The sequence below is a fragment of the Conger conger genome, chromosome 1 (assembly GCF_963514075.1).
Source record: "Conger conger chromosome 1, fConCon1.1, whole genome shotgun sequence".
Classification (NCBI taxonomy): domain Eukaryota; kingdom Metazoa; phylum Chordata; class Actinopteri; order Anguilliformes; family Congridae; genus Conger; species Conger conger.
This window is the reverse complement of record NC_083760.1, coordinates 68,558,924-68,579,945: the sequence shown is the minus strand read 5'-3', so window position 1 is coordinate 68,579,945 and position 21,022 is coordinate 68,558,924. Positions and strand designations below refer to the sequence as shown.

The 21,022-nt window shown below is 41.1% G+C and overlaps 1 protein-coding gene across 6 annotated transcripts in view; it reads left to right on the top strand.

Moving 5' to 3' along the window:
* Positions 1-19,575: 19,575 nt before the first annotated feature.
* Positions 19,576-21,022, top strand: part of abcb5 (ATP-binding cassette, sub-family B (MDR/TAP), member 5) — a 28,092-nt gene continuing 26,645 nt past the window's right edge. For 4 of the 6 annotated variants that reach the window (XR_009708440.1, XM_061237174.1, XM_061237173.1 and 1 more), the window contains exons 1-2: positions 19,576-19,714; positions 20,624-20,637. The gene's annotated coding sequence lies outside the window, so the exon portion shown is untranslated. Of the gene's footprint in view, positions 19,715-19,999; positions 20,052-20,623; positions 20,638-21,022 lie in introns of those variants that run through there. The other 2 variants (XM_061237171.1, XM_061237169.1) reach the window with 2 other exon arrangements.

Genomic DNA, 21,022 nt, shown 5'->3' with positions numbered 1-21,022 from the left:
GTGTAGTGTGCTTTATGTACTGTCTTTTGTTTGCAGGTTCAATATATCCGATGACTCCAAACCAAGTTTACTTATTACTCAACTTTACTTTATTGTAACTACTTTATTACCATTTAAATGTCTCTCGTCCGGCATTCATATCACCACTGACATTAAGTTTACATCACACTCTAGTCAACCAATCACAAGAGAGAATAATACAACCTTCCTAGAAACTCAATAATCAAACAGTATACCATATCCTCATTGGCTCTTAACACAAATACATCACACTCCTCCCCAGTAACTTGAAAGTCATTTTTCACAATAAGTCAACATCTCTTATTTTCACTTACTTCAAAATGAACAAAATAAATCCGGTTACAACTTAACTTCATAACCACCACATGAGTGCTCTCTTTTCTTTGTGTACCATTTTAAGGTTTACAGGATTTAACCCATTACAGAACATATCGGGCTGGAGGCCTTCTTTGTCTCTCGGGCCTCACTCTGATCTCTGTGTTTTCAGTCTCAAGTCCATGTTGCTCCGGTTGCATGTTTTTCCCCTGCTCAATGTCCAAGTCCCATTCTGAAATGTCCCACTCTGACATCTCAGGCTGTGTACTGTCCATTGTGTGATTTTCCATCATCTGGTTCACATGTTTCTTACACACATTCTCATTTGTTTCGACAAGGTAAGTTACAGAGCTCAGTAACTTTATTACTTTCCCTGGTACCCATTTCTCCCTCTCTCCTCCCCGGTAATCTCTAACAAGCACTGCTTGTCCTACCCGAAAGGAGCGCAGGCGCTTCCCTGTACCCTTGTTCACTTTACCCTCCTGTCTCTCTTGCATATCTGTTGAGAAGCTGGGCTTCACTAGTGACCACCTTGTGCGCACTTGTCGTTTTAGAAACAACTCATCAGGAGTTTTACCTGTTGTTGCATGAGGTGTGTTCCTATACACAAACAGGAAATTGTCCACCTCATGCTGTAAAGACCTCCCCAAACCTTTTTGTTTCCCTAGAGACTGCTTCAGATTTTGCACTAGTCTCTCTGCTGCCCCATTTGAAGCTGGATGGTATGGAGCTGACTTGATGTGTGTTACCCCATTCTGTTCTAAGAAAGTCTCAAACTCTTTTGAGACCAGCTGAGGTCCGTTGTCAGACACTAGCTCCTCCACCAGCCCGTAGGCTGCAAACATCCCCGACTGCTTCAACAGTAGCTGTGGCTGTAGTGCTTGCCATACACTTTACCTCTGGCCAGCGTGAATATGCATCAGTGACTACCAGGGAGTTGTTGTACCAGGCTTGAGATCTGTGTCTGTGACATGGTTAGGCCACCCTGTAAGGATGAAGTGCTTCACTTTTTCTAGGATCTGATCACTGGCTGTCTCTCTAGCTATATCCTTAGCTGTGACGGGCATGACATCAATGAATGACACCCTGTAATCCAGGCTACTTTCTGGGCCTTTCACTTGTAGAGGGAGCCTAGATAAGGCATCTGCATTGCCATGCTGCTGGGCAGATTTGTACCTTATGTCGTACTGGTAAGCCACTAGTATCAAAGACCACCGCTGTAGTCTCGCTGCTGCTAGTGCTGGTACCCCTGTCTAGGGCCCTAATATCTTCACCAGAGGCTTATGGTCTGTGACAAGTAGGAAATTGCGACCGTAAAGGTAATCGTGGAACTTCATTACCCCAAAAATGAGTCCCAGCGCCTCCTTTTCAATTTGCGCATAGTTGCCCTCTGTTTTTGTGAGCGTGCGGGAAGCATATGCTATGGGCCTCTCACTACCGTTAGGCATGAGATGTGAAATGACCGCCCCCACCCCATAAGGAGACCCGGATGACTGGCAGCTGTGAGTCATAGTGTACTAACACTGTGGACGAAGACAGCTGAGACTTTGTTCTTTCAAACGCCTCTTGACACTGTTCTGTCCATACCCACTGTCTTTCCTTCTGCAGGAGTTCTGTCATAGGTTTGATGAGTGTGGAGAGGTTCTCAATGAATTTTCCATAGCAGGTCAGCAAAGCTAAGTATGCCCTCAGTTCTGTTACATTCTTTGGCACCGGCGCCTTTTCTATGGCCTCTGTCTTGTCCTGCACTGGATGTATGCCTTCCTCATCTATCCTGTGACCCAGGCCTTTCTGTGTATTTATGGTGAGATCCACATCTACCCACTCGTTAACACCCACTTTGTAATCCCCACATATTCTGACTTTTCCTGTTTTCTTGGGCAGACATACTATAGGGGATGCCCACTCACTATAGTCTATTGGTGTTATAACCCCCTGCTCTTCCAGCTCTACCAGGTGCTTGTCTACTGCCTCTCGGAGTGCGTAAGGCACAGATCTAGCCTTACAAAACTTTGGCACGGCATTCTCTGCTACCCGGACGTTTGCTCGGACCCCTTTTACCAGGCCCAACTTGTCACTGAACACCTCAGCATACTTTTCACAAAGCTGCTCTACTGGACATGACACATGGTTTATTTTTGACCAATCCAGTGTTAGGTACCGGATCCAATTTCTTCCCATAAGAGTAGTTCCCCCCCCTTCTGACACTAGGACTTTAGGACTTGGTCCCGACATTTGACTTTTACTTCCATTTCACCTAGCACCTGGATACTTTTTCCAGAGTAATCCTTCAATATTACTTTGGATGGACATAATTGAAACCTTTTTAACCTTTTTAGATACACCCTTTTTGATATAATAGACATAGCTGCCCCGCTGTCTACTTCCATCTTTAGCTTTTCCCCATTTACTCTGACCATTACATTGTATGGTTTTACGTACTCACAATCATCCCTCGATATAGAGAACAGTCCAAAGTCTTTTTCTGACCGTTTCTGCTCCCCTGACTGTGGTGGCTGTTCGCTAGTCGCTGTAGACTGCAGCAGTTTTTTTCTTCATGCTCTGTTGCAAGGTAGCGCGTCCCCTTCTCCTGTGTAGAGTGCGCTGTTTGGAAGCGTTGCTTTCCACTGGTGGCGTGTCCCCCCCCCCAGCTGGTTGTTTCATTCTGCAAGCCCGCTCCAGATGGCCCATCCGCTGGCAGCCTCTGCACTGGAACTCCTTGTACCGGCATGTCTGTGGCGTATGCCCGGTCCCCAAACAGCGATAGCAGGGCTTTGGCTCCCCCCTCTGGTGGTCCGACGTCCTCTGCTGTTGTTTGCCTCTTGATGGCCCCAGTCGCTGCGCCTCTGATCTCGCCGTCACCTGATCTGTCCTCATTTGGGCCTGTGGTTGCTGGAACTTCAACATACTCCGGGAAGTGCACTCAAAGTTGTTGACAATGTCCAATATCTTTGCCCATGTTAATGGGTCGCCATATGCTGCACTCAAAAACTTTCCTCTTAGATCCTTATTAGCAACACCATAAACGAGTTGGTCCCGTAGTTGCTCCTCTAGCGTAGCCCCAAACTCACATGTAGCCGCCAGTCCTTTTAGAGTGGCAATATATTCGGCCAACGACTCTCCTACTAGCTGTTTTCTGGTACGAAAAATATATCTCTCACTGAGCACATTCGTTTCGGAGCATAAAAGTCACGTAGTGCTTTCATCAGCTCATTTAGTGTAGCCTCACCCGGTTTATTTGGTGCTAGCAGGTCTTTTAGCAAGGCAAACGTTTTTGGACCCACGACTGCCAGAAAAACCGCTCTCTTTCGGTCATTTTCTATTTCATTGGCCTCCAAAAACGGTATAAGCCGTTCCTCATATGCCTCGAAGCTCTCGATAGCTTCATCAAAGCATAAGCCGGACTCCGTGCTGAACACCGCCATGCTGGTCTTGTCGTTGTCGACACGTGGCGTTAGCTAGCTCTCCTTTAGCTGCTGCTTCAACTAGCTAGCTAGCCCGGTTGGTCATCGATTCATTTTAGGAATTGAACCCAAAAAACGATCCCATCCTCGTCGCCATTGTACTGTCTTTTGTTTGCAGGTTCAATATATCCGATGACTCCAAACCAAGTTTACTTATTACTCAACTTTACTTTATTGTAACTACTTTATTACCATTTACATGTCTCTCGTCCGGCATTCATATCACCACTGACATTAATTTTACATCACACTCTAGTCAACCAATCACAAGAGGGAATAATACAACCTTCCTAGAAACTCAATAATCAAACAGTACACCATATCCTCATTGGCTCTTAACACAAATACACCACACTTTATTAATTATTCAACAGAATCAAACAAAGTCTTCTATCTTTTAAATAACAAAAATATTTCTCCAAAAAAACAGGTTTCAAAATTACTGTGCAATACTTTGTGCAAACAATGACAGCCATTCGTCTTGTACTATAATTCGTGAAAAGGTTAGAGAACACATTTTGTGGTATTTCTTAATCTTTCCTCCATGCAGAACTTTTCAGAATCACTAGCCTCTTTTCCATTACATTTTGTAGCGAATTAGTGCCTGTATCGCTATAACTTTGTAGCGATTTAAGATTCCTCTGGACGGTTTTCCATCAATAAAATACGGTGGTAGCTCATCAACTTGACGTAATAATAGCCTGCTGATGCGTATCAATCGTACTGAAATTATTACATTTGCTTTAGAAATGAGTACCGTTATGCAGCGGCGCTATTCACCTAACGATTTCTAAACCACTATTAACTGTGCATGAAGGTAGGCTAGCTATGCGCATTTTTTACTAACAAATTAATTCAGAAACAGCATATTAATTTGTGCCCACTTACTCCCGAGTTTAAGACGTCTTTATGTAGGCTCTTTGAAGCCATCTAAAATCATCAGCCTACCCAACTCAGAGCAGCTTGTGAAAACATTCTGTCTGTTGTCCCTGAGCACACTATGTGTTAAAATTCTACACAACGTGTTAAAAATGATGCATCTCTTCTTAGAGTGTACTTCGGTGGGAGAAAATCCATATTTCAATGACAATAGCAGAGACACACCAGGTTCAATCAACTTTGATGCATTTGCTTGGGTCTGCGCAAACATGATACAATAATTTACTGCTTTGGTCCCACCCCAGCTCAGGCAGCTGCAAGCCTGCAGTCAGCCTTCGACACATTCCAACGATCTCTGCTTGATCTCAAATTAGTCTTAAACTCAAACAAAACTAAATGGATGTTTTTCTCTCGATCGTCAATTGTTAACAATAGCCTTTCTCTTCACTCTCTGCAGGGAGAACTAATTGATTGTGTCGACTCATTTAAATATCTGGGTATTTGGCTGGATACCAAGCTCTCTTTTCGCACACATATTGAACATCTCATAAAGAAGCTGAGGGTTAAAATTGGCTTTCTTTACAGGAATAAATCCTGTTTTTCTCTTCAAACCAGGAAATCCATTGTTCAGTCCCAAATTATGTCTGTTTTTGATTATGGTGATATTGTGTATATGCATACTTCTCCTGCCATTTTGAAGCTGCTTGACGCTGTGTATCATAGTGCCCTGCGCTTTGTAACGGTGATGGTTTTCTTACTCACCGATGTGTTTTGTACGAAAAATTGGGTTGGTCGTCCCTAACTGCACGAAGAGAGCTACATTCGCTTCTATTCATCTATAAAGCTCTAATTGGTAAACTTCCATCGTATTTATCCTCGCTCCTCATTCACAACTCGTATGAGTTGCCGAACACGCTCGCAGTCACACATCAGATTGCTCATTCCGCGCGTGAGGACGGAATATGTGCTTTTTCTCACTATGCTCCGGACAAGTGGAATAGGCTCCAGGACACTCTAAAATTGGATCATTTTGTTTCTCTAGACTCTTTTAGAGTGCTCCTCGTGGGTACCATGACTGAGAACTGCTCGTGTTTTACCTGATTTTTAGTGTCTTATCACTTATTATCTGTTTTTTATAACTTGTTTTTTGTCTGCTCTTATCTTGTCTGTTGCAACCTGTATCTTTTATATATGTTTTTTGTAAACAGGGCACCCTTGAAAATGAGAGCTTGCTCTCAAGGGACTTCCCTGTATAAATAAAGGTCAAATAAAAAAAAAAAAGAAGATGTTTCTGTGTACTTTGGCAATCATCCTGCTGCTGTCAGCAGTGACATCACCAATGAACACAAGTGAGCCAGTTCCAGTGGCAGCCATAAATGCCTAAGCCATAACACTACCTGCACCATGGCTTTGTATCATGAGCTGTTCCTTTTTTCTCCACATTTTCCTCTTTCCATCACAGGTACAGGTTGATCTTCCTTGCATAACACAGGCTTGCCAGGTGTTTGTATCTTGTGGTGAACCCTCTGAGGTTAATGCAGTCTTGATGGTAATCTTCGACACATCTACACCTACATCCTGCAGAGTGTTGTTGATCTGTTAAACAGTTACAAAGGAAGAAAACAGTTTTATTCACAATTTGAAGGATTCTTGTGTCATCCACTACATGATCTTCCGTAGTCTACCATTGCTGAGCTCACCAGTGCATTCTTCCTTCTTAATAATCTACCAAACAGTTGGTTTTGACACACCTAATGTTTTGGTTTATTCTGATTTTTCAGCCTAATAATGGCCTACTTTACTGGCATTGACACTTCTTTGGTTCACCCAATAATCCCTCAAATTAAAGTAGTCTTTAAGTTACATTTACCACATAGTGATTGTTTTATTTCAACTGTTTGTTTGCTGGAGTACAAAAAATATGTCACTCTCCAAATACTGACTGACTGCATTGTATAATAAAGCTTCTGAGTATGCCTTTAACCTCATTTCCAAAAAATGTTTGTTTTAATCCAAAGCGACTTCCACATGTTAAAGCATCACATCCATAACTAGTAAAATACACATGAAGTGTTGTTCTAAACATAGTCATAAGTGCAATTTATTCTTTTTTTTTGGGGGGGGGGGGGTTAGACAAGAGGGATAGAGATATCAGAAAGGGGGGCGGGGGAAATGTGTTTTTAGTCTGCGTTCAAATAGGGGGAGGGATTCTGCTGTCCTGACAGTGGTAGGCAAGTCATTCCACCACTGAAGAACCAGAACGGAAAACAGGCGTGAATGTGCAGCTCGACCGCCAGGTGCTCGTAGTGAGGGAACCATAAGGGGACCAGAGCTGGCAGAACGGAATGGTCTAGCTGGGGAGTAGGGAGTGATTAAGGATTGTATGTAAGGTGGGGCAGTCCCCTTAGCAGCCTGAAATGCCAACACTAGGGCTTTGAATCGGATGTATGTGGCGATAGGAAGCCAGTGGAGGCCAATGCGGAACAGTTGACTGGTGATCAGGCGGGCTGCAGCATTCTGGACCAGCTGGAAGGGCTTAATGGCACAAGCTGGGAGACCGGCTAGGAGGGAGTTGCAGTAATCCAGGCGGGAAATGACAAGCGCCTGGACTAGGAGCTGGGTGGCTTTCTGCGTCAGGAGATGACGGATACGGCATATATTTTGATTTTATCTGGGAAGGAAGACAGGAAAAAAAGGATGAATGCGGAGTTAAATTTGTATATTTATTGGTGTCAAATTTTCTTTTGCAATTAAAAACATTCTTCTTTAAAAAAAAAAAAAACAGATCAATATAGGCATTAACAAATTTGCTATGTGAATAAGACATTCCCAAACAAAACACATTTATTTACTGATTTAATAGCAAGCAGGCTTCCTGTCAGCCCAATTTGTCCACAATCAGGCGCAGCTGAGATCCTTAAATAGATGGGTTTCAACTACTCTGCTTGGAACATACCATTTACCGAAAAAAAGAACAGGTAAGGCAAACACACGAAAATGACAAAAGCAAAGAAAACAAATAAAGGTGATTATTAAAGAGGCCAAATCAAAACAACAAATAATCAGTAATGCAAACATTTGAATATATACATGTAAAGTCAGAATAACAATTAATTCAGAAACCAAAAAAGCAATACATTTACTCGCTAGGCATCCCCATCTAGCCTCTGTGGGAATGGCTTTGACCTTTACCCTTTAAAGAGTTGTTCTTTTTTTTCGCAGTCGGTATTCTAAATCACTAGTAGTTATTGTAACAACCGCATTACAGTGTTCAGTTAACAACATTCTAAGCACATTTGTGATCGTGCTCCAAAAAGGTTGACTTAACTCAAGCCGCCGAAGTTCTTAATCACTCAGTAGCACTTGGTAAGTTTGGCTGGCAGTTTGATTAAAATATGTGACTGATATATTGGCATATAGTTATAGATAAATATATTGGTCTATAGTTTATGTGATGAATGAAAGACGTTACAATTAGCCGCATGTATACAATGAAAACGAAGCTGCCCTCGTTTCCTGAGAGACCAAGCTAATAACTAGACTGTATGGACTGATGAAAACTCTGATGACTGGCTACGTGCTGTATTTAAATTGCATTGATTGGCCACTTGGTGGCAGTATAAGGGTAAATTAAATACTCAACATTGAAGCCTGTCCTAGAAAGATGGGACTAACTTGATTCTGCTCCTCATTACGAAAAAAGGTATCTTGGAGGCACCGGATTACATCATCATTTTTATGAACAACCCTTTCAGTATTAAAAAATATATTTTAAATTATATAAAACGGGGACATTCTCTGAACACAAAGACACATATTTGGGGTTTTTTCGCATGCTTTAGTTCCTTTCCGCCATTTAGTGGATTGGTCGATTTTCATGAGTTTTGTACATAATAGGCTGTATTCGAAACGGCATACTAGCATACTACTCGTAGGCCTACTAAATTTCAGGCTGATATTTGAAAGTTAAGATTGTGTGTGAATTTTTTATTTATTAATGTTTAATTAAATTGTGGTATTTGTGCTGGAACGGCGTGAATTACTGTAATTACAGACTTTTTGTTTGTTGTATTGAACTTTGTTTTTATGTTTTGCGCAACCCAGACAACGCAATATTTGAATACTGTTGATCAGATCAAGTGCAGCGAATGTGTACTGATCGAACTGAATCTTGTTGCTTAGTGGGGTTTTTTTTTTGTATCAACATTTATCTGTGTTTTTGTCATTCATTTAGACCTGTATTGATGTTAATTTCTCTTTCTCTTTTTGAAACAGGTTTTCTCGTTGAGGTTTGTTGTTTTTCTTGTTCTGAAGAAATGGCTTTCAAAGGGATATTTATGGTGATGTTTGTTGTTTTTCTGGTTCTGAAGGAATGTGCTTTTACATGCGTACAGCAGATAGTTGTTCTTATGACAATGCATTGTTATAATAAGCCTACTAAATAATGCATTGTGAGAATGAGATCCCGCTGTTCGGCACTGGGTTTTGGGGCGCAGTGACGTCGCAAACGGTCTGGTATAGGCTATTTCTGGATTCTGAGCTGTCCCTCTAGTGCAGGCACGTCACCAAATTTTTGGCTGAGCCAAAGTAATTTGGGGTTGACCTGGGAAGGGCCATTCCATGTATTTTACTGTACCTGAGTGCATTCAAACATAGGCTTGTTCTTAAACTTTTGATATCTTGTGTGTGTGTATATGTATATGTATTCAGTCATTGGAGTACCCGCCCCTTATGTTTGTCTTATGAAATCAATGTTAACATTTGTTTACATTAGCTGCTGTTCATGTTTTGTTGTAACACTAATATATGTATTTATTGAAAGGCTTTGTGTTAATGTTTCGAGTTCAGATGTATATTAATGTGTACTTTGAGTTATTTAAGTTCTTGGGTTGTAAACATTTTAACTACACAGAGCTAATTGCTTCTCATATTTAGCAAAATGTGTAATCTCCATGTTTACCATGTAGTTTCATCTAAATATGATATTACGGTCAGTGAATTCCAACACACTTTTGGACCATATTGTCAAAGATTTGAATTACATTTCACATGATGATTTGGCTAATAAGAAACCCCTATAACCAAAATTACACTGGCCACAGATCATCTGGGAGATATGGGCTAATGAAGTTTGTACTTATTATTGTGACTCCATGACTTTGATCTCCATTAATTGCTCCATTTAATTACTGTTAAAACACTATCAGTACAATAAAAATATTTTCTGTTGTCATTTTATGTCTGGTTTTCCATTTTTGTTTCACTGTTAGACGGATGCATAACCAATAAAGCTTTAGGTTGGTGTCAGTGCAATCAAAATGAGTATATCATATTTTTCGATGACATTGTGATTCCCATGTTGTGTTTTTGGTGGGGGGGTTTGTTCAACTTAATCTTCTAAATCAGAGATCAGATCATGGTCCAGAACTGCTGCTTTTCCACCCTCCCTTAACAGGGAGTCAGATGTGAAGACAGACTGGCCAATCAGCAACGCTTATTGTTCAGTGAATTACCCGGTAGCAAAGAAAACCATGGCTGGATTTAGATTTGAGGTCCAGATTTGTCCCTGTTCTAAATAATGAAAACAATTGCTGTGGTGTGCTACACAGTATAGCAACATTGTAATTAATTAGTGATATAAACCATGTGATTCTACTTCAGATAAGTAATGATATCTCAGCTATGCCTCAAATATCCAAGACCAAATTTTCTAGAGATGGTGAAATTAAAACCTAACTTTGGTGAATGAATCAATTTTAAAACAGATTTAAAAATTATAATCACTCCACTCTGTTACCTTTCATGTAAAAGTTAGAGCTGATGAAGACCTATATAGTGATGGAAAATCCATTTCTCTAGGACTTATAGTAATGGAGATGGGCCAAGTCAAATTCATGGAGTCATGCTAATTAGTGCAAATTTTGTTAGCCAATATCTCCCAAATGTGGAATCCAAGATGAGTATAATTTCAGTTTCATGCCCAGTCTAATTAAATGCAGTCCAAAAGTGTGTTGAATTGACTTAGACATACCCATTATCAAGAAAACAAGATTCATAATTTTGAAAACAGTATTAAATTGCAAGCTTAGGGCATTATCGTAGTCATGAAGAAGAAAAGTATGATCGTAAGACATCAAATGCACCTGTTTAATTTGTTACTTTCTGTAAATGGTATCTTGAGATCTATGAATATTAGAGTATTCTTAATAAAACACAATGGTACAATAAATGTAAATTCTGTCCTTTATTTAGTTTTACCTTTAACCTTTTGCTATCAAATGTTCACATTGGGAGTATCATTGGGAGTGCAAGCTAATATAATTCTTATATATTTTTTGACTCATTATTTCACACAAACACACCTAAAAAACTCTCAACCTAAAAGCAAAAGAAACTGGTATGCCTCTGTTAAACATTTTTCATTTTGATTGTGGTAGTGAATATGATTTTGTGTCTCGCATAAATCGGATCAAACGTTCAAACTAGGCATTGCACAAAATATGAAACAAGATTCAGCAAGTGTATTGCTTATTTCTTGCCTCAAATGTTTTCCGAAACATATAGGAGGAATAAGAGAAAGTTTTGAAAAAAACCAATGTGTCGCTTCTTCTTGTTAATCCCATTGGCCATCTATCTGATTAAACCCACCAAAATTCTGTATTATGAATGTATCTTAATTTAGGGTGGAGCCCACTGTATGATGTTTTCATCAAGCAAAAGGGATTTAATTTTGATATAAGGGGTACAATTTCTGAACACTGGACAGTGCCCGGTTTTCAAAACACCCACATATCATTGAGATACTGTGTTCAGGGTCAGCAGAGCAGCAGAGCATGGAATTAATTGCTTTCACCAAGCAATTGGGATTTCATAGAATGTATTTCTTTCAGGTAGCTGCAGTATTATTGGCACCATTGATAAATATACACAAAAAATACTTTAAATTAAGAATTCATAGTTAATGACATACATTTAATTTACAATGTGTAGTGTGCTTTATGTACTGTCTTTTGTTTGCAGGTTCAATATATCCGATGACTCCAAACCAAGTTTACTTATTACTCAACTTTACTTTATTGTAACTACTTTATTACCATTTAAATGTCTCTCGTCCGGCATTCATATCACCACTGACATTAAGTTTACATCACACTCTAGTCAACCAATCACAAGAGGGAATAATACAACCTTCCTAGAAACTCAATAATCAAACAGTATACCATATCCTCATTGGCTCTTAACACAAATACATCACACTCCTCCCCAGTAACTTGAAAGTCATTTTTCACAATAAGTCAACATCTCTTATTTTCACTTACTTCAAAATGAACAAAATAAATCCGGTTACAACTTAACTTCATAACCACCACATGAGTGCTCTCTTTTCTTTGTGTACCATTTTAAGGTTTACAGGATTTAACCCATTACAGAACATATCGGGCTGGAGGCCTTCTTTGTCTCTCGGGCCTCACTCTGATCTCTGTGTTTTCAGTCTCAAGTCCATGTTGCTCCGGTTGCATGTTTTTCCCCTGCTCAATGTCCAAGTCCCATTCTGAAATGTCCCACTCTGACATCTCAGGCTGTGTACTGTCCATTGTGTGATTTTCCATCATCTGGTTCACATGTTTCTTACACACATTCTCATTTGTTTCGACAAGGTAAGTTACAGAGCTCAGTAACTTTATTACTTTCCCTGGTACCCATTTCTCCCTCTCTCCTCCCCGGTAATCTCTAACAAGCACTGCTTGTCCTACCCGAAAGGAGCGCAGGCGCTTCCCTGTACCCTTGTTCACTTTACCCTCCTGTCTCTCTTGCATATCTGTTGAGAAGCTGGGCTTCACTAGTGACCACCTTGTGCGCACTTGTCGTTTTAGAAACAACTCATCAGGAGTTTTACCTGTTGTTGCATGAGGTGTGTTCCTATACACAAACAGGAAATTGTCCACCTCATGCTGTAAAGACCTCCCCAAACCTTTTTGTTTCCCTAGAGACTGCTTCAGATTTTGCACTAGTCTCTCTGCTGCCCCATTTGAAGCTGGATGGTATGGAGCTGACTTGATGTGTGTTACCCCATTCTGTTCTAAGAAAGTCTCAAACTCTTTTGAGACCAGCTGAGGTCCGTTGTCAGACACTAGCTCCTCCACCAGCCCGTAGGCTGCAAACATCCCCGACTGCTTCAACAGTAGCTGTGGCTGTAGTGCTTGCCATACACTTTACCTCTGGCCAGCGTGAATATGCATCAGTGACTACCAGGGAGTTGTTGTACCAGGCTTGAGATCTGTGTCTGTGACATGGTTAGGCCACCCTGTAAGGATGAAGTGCTTCACTTTTTCTAGGATCTGATCACTGGCTGTCTCTCTAGCTATATCCTTAGCTGTGACGGGCATGACATCAATGAATGACACCCTGTAATCCAGGCTACTTTCTGGGCCTTTCACTTGTAGAGGGAGCCTAGATAAGGCATCTGCATTGCCATGCTGCTGGGCAGATTTGTACCTTATGTCGTACTGGTAAGCCACTAGTATCAAAGACCACCGCTGTAGTCTCGCTGCTGCTAGTGCTGGTACCCCTGTCTAGGGCCCTAATATCTTCACCAGAGGCTTATGGTCTGTGACAAGTAGGAAATTGCGACCGTAAAGGTAATCGTGGAACTTCATTACCCCAAAAATGAGTCCCAGCGCCTCCTTTTCAATTTGCGCATAGTTGCCCTCTGTTTTTGTGAGCGTGCGGGAAGCATATGCTATGGGCCTCTCACTACCGTTAGGCATGAGATGTGAAATGACCGCCCCCACCCCATAAGGAGACCCGGATGACTGGCAGCTGTGAGTCATAGTGTACTAACACTGTGGACGAAGACAGCTGAGACTTTGTTCTTTCAAACGCCTCTTGACACTGTTCTGTCCATACCCACTGTCTTTCCTTCTGCAGGAGTTCTGTCATAGGTTTGATGAGTGTGGAGAGGTTCTCAATGAATTTTCCATAGCAGGTCAGCAAAGCTAAGTATGCCCTCAGTTCTGTTACATTCTTTGGCACCGGCGCCTTTTCTATGGCCTCTGTCTTGTCCTGCACTGGATGTATGCCTTCCTCATCTATCCTGTGACCCAGGCCTTTCTGTGTATTTATGGTGAGATCCACATCTACCCACTCGTTAACACCCACTTTGTAATCCCCACATATTCTGACTTTTCCTGTTTTCTTGGGCAGACATACTATAGGGGATGCCCACTCACTATAGTCTATTGGTGTTATAACCCCCTGCTCTTCCAGCTCTACCAGGTGCTTGTCTACTGCCTCTCGGAGTGCGTAAGGCACAGATCTAGCCTTACAAAACTTTGGCACGGCATTCTCTGCTACCCGGACGTTTGCTCGGACCCCTTTTACCAGGCCCAACTTGTCACTGAACACCTCAGCATACTTTTCACAAAGCTGCTCTACTGGACATGACACATGGTTTATTTTTGACCAATCCAGTGTTAGGTACCGGATCCAATTTCTTCCCATAAGAGTAGTTCCCCCCCCTTCTGACACTAGGACTTTAGGACTTGGTCCCGACATTTGACTTTTACTTCCATTTCACCTAGCACCTGGATACTTTTTCCAGAGTAATCCTTCAATATTACTTTGGATGGACATAATTGAAACCTTTTTAACCTTTTTAGATACACCCTTTTTGATATAATAGACATAGCTGCCCCGCTGTCTACTTCCATCTTTAGCTTTTCCCCATTTACTCTGACCATTACATTGTATGGTTTTACGTACTCACAATCATCCCTCGATATAGAGAACAGTCCAAAGTCTTTTTCTGACCGTTTCTGCTCCCCTGACTGTGGTGGCTGTTCGCTAGTCGCTGTAGACTGCAGCAGTTTTTTTCTTCATGCTCTGTTGCAAGGTAGCGCGTCCCCTTCTCCTGTGTAGAGTGCGCTGTTTGGAAGCGTTGCTTTCCACTGGTGGCGTGTCCCCCCCCCCCCCCCCCCAGCTGGTTGTTTCATTCTGCAAGCCCGCTCCAGATGGCCCATCCGCTGGCAGCCTCTGCACTGGAACTCCTTGTACCGGCATGTCTGTGGCGTATGCCCGGTCCCCAAACAGCGATAGCAGGGCTTTGGCTCCCCCCTCTGGTGGTCCGACGTCCTCTGCTGTTGTTTGCCTCTTGATGGCCCCAGTCGCTGCGCCTCTGATCTCGCCGTCACCTGATCTGTCCTCATTTGGGCCTGTGGTTGCTGGAACTTCAACATACTCCGGGAAGTGCACTCAAAGTTGTTGACAATGTCCAATATCTTTGCCCATGTTAATGGGTCGCCATATGCTGCACTCAAAAACTTTCCTCTTAGATCCTTATTAGCAACACCATAAACGAGTTGGTCCCGTAGTTGCTCCTCTAGCGTAGCCCCAAACTCACATGTAGCCGCCAGTCCTTTTAGAGTGGCAATATATTCGGCCAACGACTCTCCTACTAGCTGTTTTCTGGTACGAAAAATATATCTCTCACTGAGCACATTCGTTTCGGAGCATAAAAGTCACGTAGTGCTTTCATCAGCTCATTTAGTGTAGCCTCACCCGGTTTATTTGGTGCTAGCAGGTCTTTTAGCAAGGCAAACGTTTTTGGACCCACGACTGCCAGAAAAACCGCTCTCTTTCGGTCATTTTCTATTTCATTGGCCTCCAAAAACGGTATAAGCCGTTCCTCATATGCCTCGAAGCTCTCGATAGCTTCATCAAAGCATAAGCCGGACTCCGTGCTGAACACCGCCATGCTGGTCTTGTCGTTGTCGACACGTGGCGTTAGCTAGCTCTCATTTAGCTGCTGCTTCAACTAGCTAGCTAGCCCGGTTGGTCATCGATTCATTTTAGGAATTGAACCCAAAAAACGATCCCATCCTCGTCGCCATTGTACTGTCTTTTGTTTGCAGGTTCAATATATCCGATGACTCCAAACCAAGTTTACTTATTACTCAACTTTACTTTATTGTAACTACTTTATTACCATTTACATGTCTCTCGTCCGGCATTCATATCACCACTGACATTAATTTTACATCACACTCTAGTCAACCAATCACAAGAGGGAATAATACAACCTTCCTAGAAACTCAATAATCAAACAGTACACCATATCCTCATTGGCTCTTAACACAAATACACCACACTTTATTAATTATTCAACAGAATCAAACAAAGTCTTCTATCTTTTAAATAACAAAAATATTTCTCCAAAAAAACAGGTTTCAAAATTACTGTGCAATACTTTGTGCAAACAATGACAGCCATTCGTCTTGTACTATAATTCGTGAAAAGGTTAGAGAACACATTTTGTGGTATTTCTTAATCTTTCCTCCATGCAGAACTTTTCAGAATCACTAGCCTCTTTTCCATTACATTTTGTAGCGAATTAGTGCCTGTATCGCTATAACTTTGTAGCGATTTAAGATTCCTCTGGACGGTTTTCCATCAATAAAATACGGTGGTAGCTCATCAACTTGACGTAATAATAGCCTGCTGATGCGTATCAATCGTACTGAAATTATTACATTTGCTTTAGAAATGAGTACCGTTATGCAGCGGCGCTATTCACCTAACGATTTCTAAACCACTATTAACTGTGCATGAAGGTAGGCTAGCTATGCGCATTTTTTACTAACAAATTAATTCAGAAACAGCATATTAATTTGTGCCCACTTACTCCCGAGTTTAAGACGTCTTTATGTAGGCTCTTTGAAGCCATCTAAAATCATCAGCCTACCCAACTCAGAGCAGCTTGTGAAAACATTCTGTCTGTTGTCCCTGAGCACACTATGTGTTAAAATTCTACACAACGTGTTAAAAATGATGCATCTCTTCTTAGAGTGTACTTCGGTGGGAGAAAATCCATATTTCAATGACAATAGCAGAGACACACCAGGTTCAATCAACTTTGATGCATTTGCTTGGGTCTGCGCAAACATGATACAATAATTTACTGCTTTGGTCCCACCCCAGCTCAGGCAGCTGCAAGCCTGCAGTCAGCCTTCGACACATTCCAACGATCTCTGCTTGATCTCAAATTAGTCTTAAACTCAAACAAAACTAAATGGATGTTTTTCTCTCGATCGTCAATTGTTAACAATAGCCTTTCTCTTCACTCTCTGCAGGGAGAACTAATTGATTGTGTCGACTCATTTAAATATCTGGGTATTTGGCTGGATACCAAGCTCTCTTTTCGCACACATATTGAACATCTCATAAAGAAGCTGAGGGTTAAAATTGGCTTTCTGTACAGGAATAAATCCTGTTTTTCTCTTCAAACCAGGAAATCCATTGTTCAGTCCCAAATTATGTCTGTTTTTGATTATGGTGATATTGTGTATATGCATACTTCTCCTGCCATTTTGAAGCTGCTTGACGCTGTGTATCATAGTGCCCTGCGCTTTGTAACGGTGATGGTTTTCTTACTCACCGATGTGTTTTGTACGAAAAATTGGGTTGGTCGTCCCTAACTGCACGAAGAGAGCTACATTCGCTTCTATTCATCTATAAAGCTCTAATTGGTAAACTTCCATCGTATTTATCCTCGCTCCTCATTCACAACTCGTATGAGTTGCCGAACACGCTCGCAGTCACACATCAGATTGCTCATTCCGCGCGTGAGGACGGAATATGTGCTTTTTCTCACTATGCTCCGGACAAGTGGAATAGGCTCCAGGACACTCTAAAATTGGATCATTTTGTTTCTCTATACTCTTTTAGAGTGCTCCTCGTGGGTACCATGACTGAGAACTGCTCGTGTTTTACCTGATTTTTAGTGTCTTATCACTTATTATCTGTTTTTTATAACTTGTTTTTTGTCTGCTCTTATCTTGTCTGTTGCAACCTGTATCTTTTATATATGTTTTTTGTAAACAGGGCACCCTTGAAAATGAGAGCTTGCTCTCAAGGGACTTCCCTGTATAAATAAAGGTCAAATAAATAAAAAAAAGAAGATGTTTCTGTGTACTTTGGCAATCATCCTGCTGCTGTCAGCAGTGACATCACCAATGAACACAAGTGAGCCAGTTCCAGTGGCAGCCATAAATGCCTAAGCCATAACACTACCTGCACCATGGCTTTGTATCATGAGCTGTTCCTTTTTTCTCCACATTTTCCTCTTTCCATCACAGGTACAGGTTGATCTTCCTTGCATAACACAGGCTTGCCAGGTGTTTGTATCTTGTGGTGAACCCTCTGAGGTTAATGCAGTCTTGATGGTAATCTTCGACACATCTACACCTACATCCTGCAGAGTGTTGTTGATCTGTTAAACAGTTACAAAGGAAGAAAACAGTTTTATTCACAATTTGAAGGATTCTTGTGTCATCCACTACATGATCTTCCGTAGTCTACCATTGCTGAGCTCACCAGTGCATTCTTCCTTCTTAATAATCTACCAAACAGTTGGTTTTGACACACCTAATGTTTTGGTTTATTCTGATTTTTCAGCCTAATAATGGCCTACTTTACTGGCATTGACACTTCTTTGGTTCACCCAATAATCCCTCAAATTAAAGTAGTCTTTAAGTTACATTTACCACATAGTGATTGTTTTATTTCAACTGTTTGTTTGCTGGAGTACAAAAAATATGTCACTCTCCAAATACTGACTGACTGCATTGTATAATAAAGCTTCTGAGTATGCCTTTAACCTCATTTCCAAAAAATGTTTGTTTTAATCCAAAGCGACTTCCACATGTTAAAGCATCACATCCATAACTAGTAAAATACACATGAAGTGTTGTTCTAAACATAGTCATAAGTGCAATTTATTCTTTTTTTTGGGGGGGGGGGGTTAGACAAGAGGGATAGAGATATCAGAAAGGGGGGCGGGGGAAATGTGTTTTTAGTCTGCGTTCAAATAGGGGGAGGGATTCTGCTGTCCTGACAGTGGTAGGCAAGCCATTCCACCACTGAAGAACCAGAACGGAAAACAGGCGTGAATGTGCAGCTCGACCGCCAGGTGCTCGTAGTGAGGGAACCATAAGGGGACCAGAGCTGGCAGAACGGAATGGTCTAGCTGGGGAGTAGGGAGTGATTAAGGATTGTATGTAAGGTGGGGCAGTCCCCTTAGCAGCCTGAAATGCCAACACTAGGGCTTTGAATCGGATGTATGTGGCGATAGGAAGCCAGTGGAGGCCAATGCGGAACAGTTGACTGGTGATCAGGCGGGCTGCAGCATTCTGGACCAGCTGGAAGGGCTTAATGGCACAAGCTGGGAGACCGGCTAGGAGGGAGTTGCAGTAATCCAGGCGGGAAATGACAAGCGCCTGGACTAGGAGCTGGGTGGCTTTCTGCGTCAGGAGATGACGGATACGGCATATATTTTGATTTTATCTGGGAAGGAAGACAGGAAAAAAAGGATGAATGCGGAGTTAAATTTGTATATTTATTGGTGTCAAATTTTCTTTTGCAATTAAAAACATTCTTCTTTAAAAAAAAAAAAAACAGATCAATATAGGCATTAACAAATTTGCTATGTGAATAAGACATTCCCAAACAAAACACATTTATTTACTGATTTAATAGCAAGCAGGCTTCCTGTCAGCCCAATTTGTCCACAATCAGGCGCAGCTGAGATCCTTAAATAGATGGGTTTCAACTACTCTGCTTGGAACATACCATTTACCGAAAAAAAGAACAGGTAAGGCAAACACACGAAAATGACAAAAGCAAAGAAAACAAATAAAGGTGATTATTAAAGAGGCCAAATCAAAACAACAAATAATCAGTAATGCAAACATTTGAATATATACATGTAAAGTCAGAATAACAATTAATTCAGAAACCAAAAAAGCAATACATTTACTCGCTAGGCATCCCCATCTAGCCTCTGTGGGAATGGCTTTGACCTTTACCCTTTAAAGAGTTGTTCTTTTTTTTCGCAGTCGGTATTCTAAATCACTAGTAGTTATTGTAACAACCGCATTACAGTGTTCAGTTAACAACATTCTAAGCACATTTGTGATCGTGCTCCAAAAAGGTTGACTTAACTCAAGCCGCCGAAGTTCTTAATCACTCAGTAGCACTTGGTAAGTTTGGCTGGCAGTTTGATTAAAATATGTGACTGATATATTGGCATATAGTTATAGATAAATATATTGGTCTATAGTTTATGTGATGAATGAAAGACGTTACAATTAGCCGCATGTATACAATGAAAACGAAGCTGCCCTCGTTTCCTGAGAGACCAAGCTAATAACTAGACTGTATGGACTGATGAAAACTCTGATGACTGGCTACGTGCTGTATTTAAATTGCATTGATTGGCCACTTGGTGGCAGTATAAGGGTAAATTAAATACTCAACATTGAAGCCTGTCCTAGAAAGATGGGACTAACTTGATTCTGCTCCTCATTACGAAAAAAGGTATCTTGGAGGCACCGGATTACATCATCATTTTTATGAACAACCCTTTCAGTATTAAAAAATATATTTTAAATTATATAAAACGGGGACATTCTCTGAACACAAAGACACATATTTGGGGTTTTTTCGCATGCTTTAGTTCCTTTCCGCCATTTAGTGGATTGGTCGATTTTCATGAGTTTTGTACATAATAGGCTGTATTCGAAACGGCATACTAGCATACTACTCGTAGGCCTACTAAATTTCAGGCTGATATTTGAAAGTTAAGATTGTGTGTGAATTTTTTATTTATTAATGTTTAATTAAATTGTGGTATTTGTGCTGGAACGGCGTGAATTACTGTAATTACAGACTTTTTGTTTGTTGTATTGAACTTTGTTTTTATGTTTTGCGCAACCCAGACAACGCAATATTTGAATACTGTTGATCAGATCAAGTGCAGCGAATGTGTACTGATCGAACTGAATCTTGTTGCTTAGTGGGGTTTTTTTTTTGTATCAACATTTATCTGTGTTTTTGTCATTCATTTAGACCTGTATTGATGTTAATTTCTCTTTCTCTTTTTGAAACAGGTTTTCTCGTTGAGGTTTGTTGTTTTTCTTGTTCTGAAGAAATGGCTTTCAAAGGGATATTTATGGTGATGTTTGTTGTTTTTCTGGTTCTGAAGGAATGTGCTTTTACATGCGTACAGCAGATAGTTGTTCTTATGACAATGCATTGTTATAATAAGCCTACTAAATAATGCATTGTGAGAATGAGATCCCGCTGTTCGGCACTGGGTTTTGGGGCGCAGTGACGTCGCAAACGGTCTGGTATAGGCTATTTCTGGATTCTGAGCTGTCCCTCTAGTGCAGGCACGTCACCAAATTTTTGGCTGAGCCAAAGTAATTTGGGGTTGACCTGGGAAGGGCCATTCCATGTATTTTACTGTACCTGAGTGCATTCAAACATAGGCTTGTTCTTAAACTTTT